This window comes from Rattus norvegicus, chromosome 1 (assembly GCF_036323735.1).
Source record: "Rattus norvegicus strain BN/NHsdMcwi chromosome 1, GRCr8, whole genome shotgun sequence".
In the NCBI taxonomy this organism is placed as follows: Eukaryota; Metazoa; Chordata; class Mammalia; order Rodentia; family Muridae; genus Rattus; species Rattus norvegicus.
Window position 1 is genome coordinate 260,376,280 of NC_086019.1, and position 12,135 is coordinate 260,388,414.

The following is a 12,135-nucleotide window of genomic DNA, read 5'->3' on the forward strand; positions in this document are numbered from 1 at the left end:
ATTCTATAACTTTTCTGAACAACTTATAGATTCATTTTGGTTATTGTTTAATAGGAGTATATCTTCCTTAAACATCATTTTATGTTCCTTAAGAGGTTAAAATTACAGTAGTTATAATTGATGATATCATTTATTTTTAACCAATTAACAACTGCTCTTTTCTAGAAGAGTTCCTAAATAAGAAATCCTACTTGAACAATCTGAGTTCAGTTAGAATCAACATATTCTCATCCTGGGTGCATATTAGTAGGAAGCTTATTTACTGAACACATTTTCACTATGGGTCCTGCAGAATTGGAAATATACTGAGAAAGACAAAGGGTCATCACAGTTCCAAACTCCATCTCACCTATGTTTCATTCACTGTGTCAATTGTGACTACACATTAGAGACAACAGAAACTGTACCTAAAAAGGGAAGGTTTTATTCTCAGTGTGAACAAAAGTGAGATATTAGATAAGATACCATTTCTATCTGGAATTTGCCACAAAAACCTGGGTTATGTTTCAGTAAATGAATACTTTATTAAGCATAATATTTTATTCATTCATTGGGTATTTCATGAAATGCATTTTAATCATATTCAGCTCACACTCCTTTTCAGTTTTCCAAATTAACTCCCTACTTCCTTACTTCTTTCTAACATGTGCACGCCATAATTGTTTTTATCTTATTTGACCAAAGTTAACTTATGGTGTCTGGAGTGTGATGTTTATGTACTCATTGGTATGAGGTTATCCAATGAAGTGTCATTAACTTATAAAAAGTCACATCCTTAGAGAAAACTCATTCCCCCCCCAGAAGACATCAATATTAAATATCTGCTCAAACAAAGGGTAGAAATTTGTAAGTTTCTTCCCAAAACTGTGTTGGAAATTTGAATAACAGGATCATGTGCCTATCTTTGGCAATTGAGCTTAGTTGATGTAAGTTCATGAGGCTAGAGGCTATCATCTCTAGGGTTTACAGATGCACACTGGCCTTCATTGACTTCTGGCTCTTACAATCTTTCTGTCTCATCTTGTCCCTAAGCTGGGCAGGGGATAGAATTTATGATACTGACATCTGATTTGTGGCTGATCACTCCAAAAACATTTATTTTCTGTGCTTTGATAAATTGTGAGGTTTATTTTTGTTAACATTCATCTCTTGCACAAAGAAATTTCTCTGATGAGTTTGGAGAGTGGCTCCAAACTATTGATAGAGAAATACAAACTTAAATGGAAGTTGACACTATGCTGATTGAGCACAATATTAGTAGTAGGTTGATTTCTGGTACCTTTGTGCCCAGCCATAAGTTTACAGCCAATTTACTGTACCGGAACTTAGTTTCCTCTTGAGGAATGAACCTTTAAACCTATCATAAGTTGGTTAGTTTTCCTTATAATATTTGTATCACCTGGCACTTTTAGACATATCTTGTCATGAAAGTCATTATTATAGCTCACATGATTCATAAGTGGGAAAAACAGCTGATTCTTCTTTTTTAACATTTCACTCTTTTTCATATCTATCTATCTATCTATCATCAATTTATTTTTACACTTCAGATTTTATTCTCCACCTATCCCACAAGGGATGCACATTCGATAACTTCTCCCCACTCCCCTACACTTCCCCACCCCCATCTCCACAAGGATGTCCCCACCCCAACCACTCTACAAGACCTCTAAACTACCTGGGGCCTCCAGTCTCTTAAGGGTTAGTTCCATCTTCTCTGATTGAACAGAGACCCAAGAGTCCTCTGCTGTATATGTGTTACAGGCCCCATAACTATGTTTATGCTGCCTGGTAGGTGATCCAGTGTCTAAGAGATCTCAGGGGTCCAGGTTAATTGAGACTGCTGGTCCCCCTATAGGGTTATCCTCCTTATCTTCCTCCAACTTTTCCCTAATTCAACCAGTAACTTCTATTCATGGTTGGGTGCACATATATGCATCTGACCTTTTCAGATGCTTGCTGAGTTTTTTGGAGAGCAGTTATGGTAGGTCCCATTTTGTGAATGCCCCATAGCTTCAGTAATGGTGTCAGGTCTTGGGACCTGCTGTTGAGCTGGACCTTCTTTTCCTCAGGCTCTTCTCCATTTCCATCCCTGCATTTCTTTCAAACAGGAAGAATTATGGGTCTGGGCTTTGGCTGTGGGATAACAACCCCATCCCTCACTTGATGTCCTATCTTACTGCTGGAGGTAGATTCAATAAGTTCCTTCTCCCCACTGTAGGGCTTTTCATCTAGGGTCCCTCCCTTTGAGTCCTGAGAGCCTTTCACTCCCCAGGTCTCTGGTACACTCTAGAAGGTCTTCCCAACCTCCTTCCTCTGGAGGTTGCCTGTTGCCATTCTTTCTGCTGGCCCTCAGGGCTACAGTCCTTTACCCCCACCCAATACCAGACTATATTCCCCTCTCCCGCCATCCCCACCTCCCTTTACTCCCAGTCCCTCCCTCCCTTCTTCTTTGTGGTTTCTTTCTTCTCCCTCGTAAGTGGAATTGAGGCTTCCTCTCTTGGGCCCTTCAGCTTGTTGACCTTTCTGAGTCCTGTGACTGTATCTTGGGTCTTCTGTACTTTTTTGTGGGTAATATCCACTTATAAGTGAGAACACATTGTGAATGTCCTTTTTGGTCTGAGTTACCTCACTCAGGATGACATTTTCTAGTTCTATCCATTTGCCTGCAAAACTCAGGATGTCTGAGTAATATTACATTGCAATACTGAGCAGTATTGCATTGTATAAATGAAGCACATTTTCTGTATCCATTCTTCTGTCCTAGGACATCTGGAGCTTCGTACTCATTGGCACAGGTAGACATTTTCTAAACAGAACTCCAATGACTCATGCTCTAAGATCAAGAAATGATAAATGGGACCTTATGTAACTAGAAAGCTTCTGTAAGGCAAAGGACATAATCAATAAGACACATTGACATACTATTTGGGAAAAATATTTACTATCCCCACATCTGATAGAGGGATAATATCAAAAATATATAAAGAATCAAGAAACTTACCACCAAAACCACAAATAACCCAATCAAAAACCAGGGTATGGAACTAAATTGAGAATTTACAATAGAGGAATCTCAATTGGCTGAGAAGCACCTAAAGAAATGTTCAAAGTCCTTAGTGATCAGAGAAATGCAAATCAAAATGATCCTGAAATTCTACCTTACACCAGTCAGAATGGCTAAGACCAAAACCTCAGGTGACAGCACATGTTGGGGAGGATGTGGAAAAAGAGGAACACTCCTCCATTGTTGGTGGGATTGCAAACTGGTACAACCACTCTGGAAATCAATTTGGAGGTTTCTCACAAAATTGGAAGTAGACCTACCTAAAAGACCAGAAATACCAATCTTGGGAATATACTCCAAAGATGCCCCACCATGCCACAGGGGCATATATTCCACTATGTTCATAGCAGCCTTATTTGTGAAAGCCAGAAGCTGGAAACAAGACAGCTGATCATTCTTTACTGCAAGTAGCCTGCATTTCACCCTCTATACTCTGAGAACTAGCAATATGGATGGTCGATACCAACGTTATTCTCCATAACTTGTAATCAAAGTGCATAGTTATCTCAAAAATATGATCTCACCATCAAGTTCTAGTGGGTAACTTAAAGCAATAGCACTGCCGTTAAAATAAGCAGACTTATTTATAAAAAAGATCATACTCTGATATTGCAATTTACAATATTTCATTGACAACTACGGCTATGGCTATTAGAAAAACAAGTGTATGTTCATTGTTTTCTTATCCACAATAAATAGAAAGGCAAAGGTTGTGGTCCTTATCTTAGACATACAATCCCTAAATTATAAAGATACATGTATAAATTTATAATCCTAAAATTATAGATACATGCAACACATAGTTAAGGAAAATTACTACTTTATTAATTTATTCTTTCATATATTATGATCCAATCACAGCATGCCCTCTATTCCTCTGCTTCCAACCTACAATATCCTTCCCAACCTCCTTCCTCCTCATCCTCTGCTCCTTCATATCCCTTCAGAAAAAGGGAGGCCTTCCAAGGATATCCACCGAACATGGCATATCAACTTGCAATAAGATTAGACACTTCCCTTCAAATTCAGACTGAATGAATCAAGCCAGAAGAAAGACAAGGGTTTCAAAGCAGGCAAAAGCATCAGTAATAGTACCTGATCCCTCTTTTAGGAGTTCTACAAAACCAGGAATCTACAAAAACTATCACAGATACACAGAAGGTCTAAGTTAGAATCATACATGCTCCCTAATTGTTGATTTAGGAAAAACTCAGTGAAAAACTGTGAGTTCAGTTTGGTTCATTTTATAGATTTTCTTGTGATAGATACCTCTATCTCCTATAATTCTCTCTTCTACTCTCTAGCAGGATCCCCAGAACTCTAACTACTGTTTGGTTGTGGGTCTCCAAATCTGTTTACATCAGTTGTTTAATCAATCCTTATGACAATTGGTTAAGGCAAAACTCAACGAATAACAAAATATCATTCAGCATCATTTCATTGTCATTGCTTCTTTTTACTCTTTTGTACTGTTGCTGTTTGCTTATTTGTTTCTTGTCAGTCATATTCTATCCTAGGTCTCTGGTCAGTTCCACTTTTGGTCTCTGTTCTTCCAGGAAGTGTCAAGGGTGGAATCCCCCTTAGGCATGGGTCTCAACCTGGACCAGTCATTGGTTAGCCACTTCCACATTTTCCATGCCAACTTTACCTCAGCACATGATGTGAGCCATACAAATTGTTAATCTAAGGTTTTGTTTCTGGGTTGATGTCCAAGATCCTCGAATGGAAACTGTGCCTTGTTATAGGACATGTCTTATTCAGGCTCTGTATCTCCCATTACTAAAAGTCTTAGCTATGGTCACTCTAATAGATTGTAGTGACTTTCTATTGAACTAGGTTCTACCTTGTCTCTGAATTGCACCCACTATTAGAGTTGTCTCTCCCAGTACTCTCTCCATCCATCCTCTTTCCACTTGATCCTTTCTGTTCTTGTCTCCACATGTAATATTTGTTCTATAGTCCTTCTTCCTTGTGAGATCCATGCATCACCGTTGTCACTTTGCCTCTCCTGATCTGTCAATTGTAGCATGGTTATGATTTACTTTGCAATTAATATCCACTTAGTGAGTATATATCATGTTTGCTTTCCTAGGTCTGGGTTACCTCACTCAGAAAGATCTTCCCTAGTTCCATCCATTTGCCTGTAAATTTTGTGATGTCATTCATTTTAACAACTAAGTAATACTCCAACGTGTAAATGTACCATATTTTCTTTATTTATTTTTTGGTGACTGACATCTAGTTTATTTCCAGTTTCTTGTTATTATGAATAATGCTACTATGAGCATAGTTGAGCAAGTGACTTTGTGTTAGGATGGAGTATCCTTTGGATATATGCCCAGACGTTGATGCCAGACAGCTAGATCTTGAGGTAGCTCAATTTCTATTGTTTTCTTTTAAGTCATATTGATTTCCAAATTGTCTGTATAAGATACACTTCCAACAGAAATGGAGGGATGTCCCCTTTGCTCCACAACCTTACTGGTATAAGTAGTCACTTGTCTTTTAATCTTAGACATTCTGATAAGTGTGAAATGGAATCACAGAACTTATTATGACTTGCATTTTCCTGATGTCTAAGGATGTTGAACATTTTTTTTTCTTTTCTTTTTTTTTATTAACTTGAGTATTTCTTATATACATTTCGAGTGTTATTCCCTTTCCCGGTTTCCGGGCAAACATCCCCCTCCCCCCTCCCCTTCCTTATGGGTGTTCCCCTCCCAACCCTCCCCCCATTGCCGCCCTCCCCCCCCCACAGTCTAGTTCACTGGGAGTTCAGTCTTAGCAGGACCCAGGGCTTCCCCTTCCACTGGTGCTCTTACTAGGATATTCATTGCTACCTATGAGGTCAAGGACCATAGAAAGAATCAACAGAACCAAAAGTTGGTTCTTTGAGAAAATCAACAAGATAAATAAACCCTTAGCCAGACTAACTAGAGGACACAGAGAGTGCGTCCAAATTAACAAAATCAGAAATGAAAAGGGAGACATAACTACAGATTCAGAGGAAATTAAAAAAAATCATCAGATCTTACTATAAAAACCTATATTCAACAAAACTTGAAAATCTACAGGAAATGGACAATTTCCTAGACAGATACCAGGTACCGAAGTTAAATCAGGAACAGATAAACCAGTTAAACAACCCCATAACTCCTAAGGAAATAGAAGCAGTCATTAAAGGTCTCCCAACCAAAAAGAGCCCAGGTCCAGACGGGTTTAGTGCAGAATTCTATCAAACCTTCATAGAAGACCTCATGCCAATATTATCCAAACTATTCCACAAAATTGAAACAGATGGAGCTCTACCGAATTCTTTCTACGAAGCCACAATTACTCTTATACCTAAACCACACAAAGACACAACAAAGAAAGAGAACTTCAGACCAATTTCCCTTATGAATATCGACGCAAAAATACTCAATAAAATTCTGGCAAACCGAATTCAAGAGCACATCAAAACAATCATCCACCATGATCAAGTAGGCTTCATCCCAGGCATGCAGGGATGGTTTAATATACGGAAAACCATCAACGTGATCCATTATATAAACAAACTGAAAGAACAAAACCACATGATCATTTCATTAGATGCTGAGAAAGCATTTGACAAAATTCAACACCCCTTCATGATTAAAGTCCTGGAAAGAATAGGAATTCAAGGCCCATACCTAAACATAGTAAAAGCCATATACAGCAAACCAGTTGCTAACATTAAACTAAATGGAGAGAAACTTGAAGCAATCCCACTAAAATCAGGGACTAGACAAGGCTGCCCACTCTCTCTCCCTACTTATTCAATATAGTTCTTGAAGTTCTAGCCAGAGCAATCAGACAACAAAAGGAGATCAAGGGGATACAGATCGGAAAATAAGAAGTCAAAATATCATTATTTGCAGATGACATGATAGTATATTTAAGTGATCCCAAAAGTTCCACCAGAGAACTACTAAAGCTGATAAACAACTTCAGCAAAGTGGCTGGGTATAAAATTAACTCAAATAAATCAGTTGCCTTCCTCTATACAAAAGAGAAACAAGCCGAGAAAGAAATTAGGGAAACGACACCCTTCATAATAGACCCAAATAATATAAAGTAACCGGTGTGACTTTAACCAAGCCAAGTAAAAGATCTGTACAATAAGAACTTCAAGACACTGAGGAAAGAAGTTGAACATTTCTTTAAGAGTTTCTGAGTCATTTGAGAGTTATTTGTTGAGAATTCTGTTTAGATTTTTACATCATTATTTGGGTCATTGGGCTTGTTGATGCTTAGATATTTTGAGATCTTCACATATTTTGGAAATTAGTTGTTAGATGTAGAGTTCGTGAAAATCTTTTCTCATTCTCCTGGCTTCCATTTTGTCCTATTGCAGGTGTGTTTTGTTTTGTGGAAGCTATTCAAATTCATGAGCTCTAATTTACTAATTCTTGATCTTAGTTCCTGAGCTACTGATATTCTGTTCAAGAAGTTGTCTCCTGTGCAAATACATTGAACAAGATGCTCAAATTTTTCTTCTATCAGGTTCAGTCAGTCTAGTTTTATGGTGAGTTCTTTGGTTCCCTGGACTTGAGTTTTGAGCAGGGTGATAGATATGGTTCTAGTTGCATTCTTCAACATGCCAACATCAAGTTAGATTAGCACTATTTGTGGAATATACTTTCTCTTTTCCGTTGCATAATTTTGCCTTCATAAAAATATCAGCTCCAATAGGTGTGTGGATTAATTTCTGTATCTTCTATTCAATTGCTTTGATTGACCTGTCTATTTTATACTAATACAATGTAGTTTTTATTACTATACTGTACTGGCTGGTTTTATGTGTCAATTTGACACAAGCTGAAGTTATCACAGAGAAAGGAGCCTCAGTTTAGGAAATGCCTCCATGAGACCCAGTTGTAGGGAATTTTCTTAGCTAGTGATGAAGAGGAAAGTACCCAGCATCTCTGTGGGTGCCATCCCTGGGCTGTTAGTCTTGGGTTCTATAAGAGAGCAAGCTGAGCAAGCCAGGGGAAGCAAGCCAGTAAGTAACATCCCTCCATGGCTTCTGCATCAGCTCCTGCTTCCAGATTCCCACCCTGTGTGAGTTCCAGCCCTGATTATCTTTGGTAATGAACAGCAATGTGAGTGTGTAAGCTGAATAAACCCTTTCCTTCCCAACTTGCTTCTTAGTCATGATGTTTTGTGCAGAAATAGAAACCCTGACTAAGGCAAATTGGTACCAGCATAGTGGGGTATTCCTTTTTTAGGGAGGACTGTGGAAGGACTTTGGAACTTAGAGCTAGAAGAGCCATTGGGATGTTAAAATCTCTGTGGGATGTACTGTAGAAGCTTGGAAAATAATGTTGAGAACAGTGCAGAAGATGGAGGCCTCTCTTGTAAAATTTCAGAGGGCAGATTAAAGACTCTTATCAGGGCAGTTGCTATTTTTATTTTGAAGGTTCTGTGGTTTGGGTTAGCTGTGGCTGAAGAATCAGCTGTCATTAACAAGATACCAGAACTACTAAAGAGGAACCTTTGCATTACTGAGACTACTGATGCTGGTTAGCCTGAAATAAGAAATTACTGGGGATTAAGAAGAGACCAGCACCATTGAGGTAAAATCTTCAGAAAAGTGTTTTCTGAGAGGACAAAGAGGCTATGTTCCAGAGATAGCCAAGGTTCTGCCTCATGCTGCAGCTGGACTTGGTAATGTGTAAGAGTCACCCAGGTGGTTCTGGTTTTGAAGGCATGAAGGGGTCATGAAGAACAGCTAAAGCTTGGCACTTCGAGAGGCCATGGAAGGCCATAGGTGAAGGTGTAACCTCAGTTGCAATTGATGGCCCAGGACTAAGGGGGTCGTGCAAAGGAGTTAAGGCTTAATACCATGAAGAGAGCCTATGAGAGGCTATTGGTGAAGCCTAGTTGCAGGGGAAGAGAGCAGTGTTTTGGAGATGCCAGTACCATGAGATGACCACCAAGAACAGTCATAGAAGTGGAATAGAGGCATCTGAAGCCTAGAAGACAAGGTGTGTGCTAAAAATGGCAGAGCTGGAGAAGTGCCCCAAACCCTTGGAGGAGGCCAGAAGACATTGAGTGGATCCCAGACATTGGATGCTTAGAGTTTGATTTTGTTTTCGATTGTGATTAAGCCCTGATATTTTAGGAAGGAAGTATTTTAGTGAAGCCCACAGTTAAGAGACTTTGAATTGAAACAAGACATTGAATTTTAAAAGAGATTGGGTATTTTAAAGAGATCGAGATTTTAATATGTAAGAATTTGTAAAGACTGTGGGACTTTTAAAGTTATTTGATCTTGGGGATGAATTAGAAAGTAAGGGTTGATGCGTAATAGTGATGTTTTTGTGTATCAAGATAATAAGGGGTCAAATGTTCTGGCTGGTTTTATGTGTTAACATGATGCAAGCCGAAGTTATCACAGAGGAAGGAGCCTCAGTTGAGGAAACGCCTCCATGAAACTCAGGTGTAAGGCATTTTCTCAACTAGTGATCAAGAGTAGAGAACCCAGCCCATTGTGGGTGGTGCTATCACTGGGCTGGTGGTCCTGGGTTCTATAAGCGAGCAAGATGAGCAAGCCAGGGGTAATAAGCCAGTAAATAACATCTCTCCATGGCCTCGGCACCAACTCCTGCTTCCTGCCCTGTGTGAGTTCCTGGACTGACTTTCTTTGGTGATAAACATCAATGTGAATGTGTAAGTGGATAAACTCTTCCCTCCCCAACTTGCTTCTTGGTCATGATGTTTTGTGCATGATGTTTGTGACTAAGACATATACTATTGCAGTAGAGTTTGAAATCCAAGATGATACCTCTGGAGGTTCTTTGCTTATACAGGATTATTTTGCCTATCATTTTTCCCATATGATTTGAATATTACTCTTTCAAGGATGGTAAAGAATTGTCTTTGAATTTTGATGGGGATTGTGTTGAATATGTAGATTGATTTTTATAAGATGGCAATTTTTACTAATTAATTAATTCTATTAATCTATGAGAATAAGAGATCTTTATAATCTGATATCTTTTTCAAGGTCTTTCTTTGAAGTTCTTGTTACAGAGACCTTTCACTAGGCTTTGTTAGAGCTACCCTAAGTTGTTTTCCATCACCTGTACCTATTCTGAAGGGCCTTGTTTCCCTGATTTCTTTCTCAGCCTATTGGTCCTTTAGATATAGGAGGACTCCTGATGTTATTATTGTTCTTTTTAGTCTTGTATCCTGCCACTTCACTGAATTTTTTTTACCAGATGTTGGAGTCCCCTGATAGAATATGTGTAGTCCAATATGCACACTTACATAATATCTGCAAATAGTGATACTTGGACTTCTTTCTTTCCAATATGCATCCCTTTTATTTCCTTTGTCTTATCTCTTCAGTTAGAACTTTAAGTACTATGTGCAATAGATATGGAGAGAGTGCACAGCCTTGTCCTGTTTCTGATTTTAGTGGAATTGCTTTGAGTTTCTCTCCATTCACTTTGTTGTTGATTATCTGCTTGCTGTAAATTGCTTTTGTTATGTTTAGCTTTGTCCTTTTTACCCCTGATCTCTCCTAAGCATTTATCATGGCGGGTCTTAGGGTTTTTTCAAAGGCTTTTTCTGCATCTAATGAGATCATCATATGGGCTTTTTCCTTCCAGTTGGTTTATATGGTGGATAAAACTGACAGGTTATCTTATGTGGAATTAGTCCTGAATCTCTGGGATGAAGCCTACTTCTTCATGGTGGATGATCTTTTAATGCATTCTTGAATTTAGTTTGAAGAATTTTATTGAGTATTTTCGAACAATGGTCACAAGAAAAATTGGTCTTTAATTCTCTTTCTTTGTTGAGTCTTTGTACGGTTTGGATATCATGGTGATGGTGGCTTTATAAAATGACTTGTGGAAGGATCCTTCTGTTTCTATTATTATGAAATAATTTGAGAAATGTTGATATTAGTACTTTTTTGAAAGTTTTTTGGAGTTCTGAATTAAAATTGCTTGTTTCTGGGCTTTCTTAGGAGAATTTAATGACTGCTTCTATTTCGTTAGTATGTTCATAATTATTTATTTTGTTTATCTGATGATTATGATTTAACTTTGGTAAGTGGTACCTATCAAGAAAATTGTCCATTTCTATTAGATATTTTTTGTTTTGAAGATATAAATTCTCTTACTCTTTAGATTTCCTCAGTGTCTGTTGTTAACATCCCATTTTGTTTCTCATTTTGCTAATTTTGATATCATTTTTGTATATTTTAGTTATGTTTTACAGGGGTTTGTCTACCTTGTTGATTCTTTCAAAGAACCAACTCTCTGTTTCATTGATTCTTTGTATTGTTCTCCTTGTGCCATTTTATTGATTCCAGCCTTTAGTTTTGATTATTTCCTATTCTCTACTCCTCTTGGGTGGTTTCTTTCTTTCCATTCTAGAACTTTCCAGTATGCTGTTACATCAATAGTAAGATCTCCCTAATTACTTTTAGGGGGACTTAACACCATAAATTTTTCTCTGACCACTGCTTTCATTGTATGCTATAAAGTTGGATATGTTGTGTAATCATTTTTATTGAATTATAGCAAGTTTAATTTTTTCTTCATATCTTCCTTGACCCAGTGATCATTCAGTAAAGAGTTGCTCAGATTTTATCACTTTGTACACAATTTCTTTCATTTTTGTTGCTGTTGAAGGTCAACTTTAATTCACAGTGGTCTAGATTCAAGGAGTCATTTCAATTTTCTTGTATTTGTTGAGAATTACTTTGTGATCCCATGTATAGTCCATTTCAGGGAAGGATTTATGAAGTGTTGAGAATAAAACATTCTTTTGTGTTTGGGTGAAATGTTCTTGTTCTGTAGATATTTTTAGGTCTATTTGTGTCATAACATCTCCTAGCTAGTTCCATTATTTCTCCTTTTTTTGTTTTTGTTTTTTTTTGTTTTTGTTTTTTGTTTTTGCCTAGATGATCTGTCCATTGATGAAAGCAAGGTGTTAAAATCTTCTATTATTAACCACTATTAATGTATGAGTTTTGATATGTGATTTAAGCTTTAGTAACTTTTTTTTTAATGAATATCACTGCCCTTGCA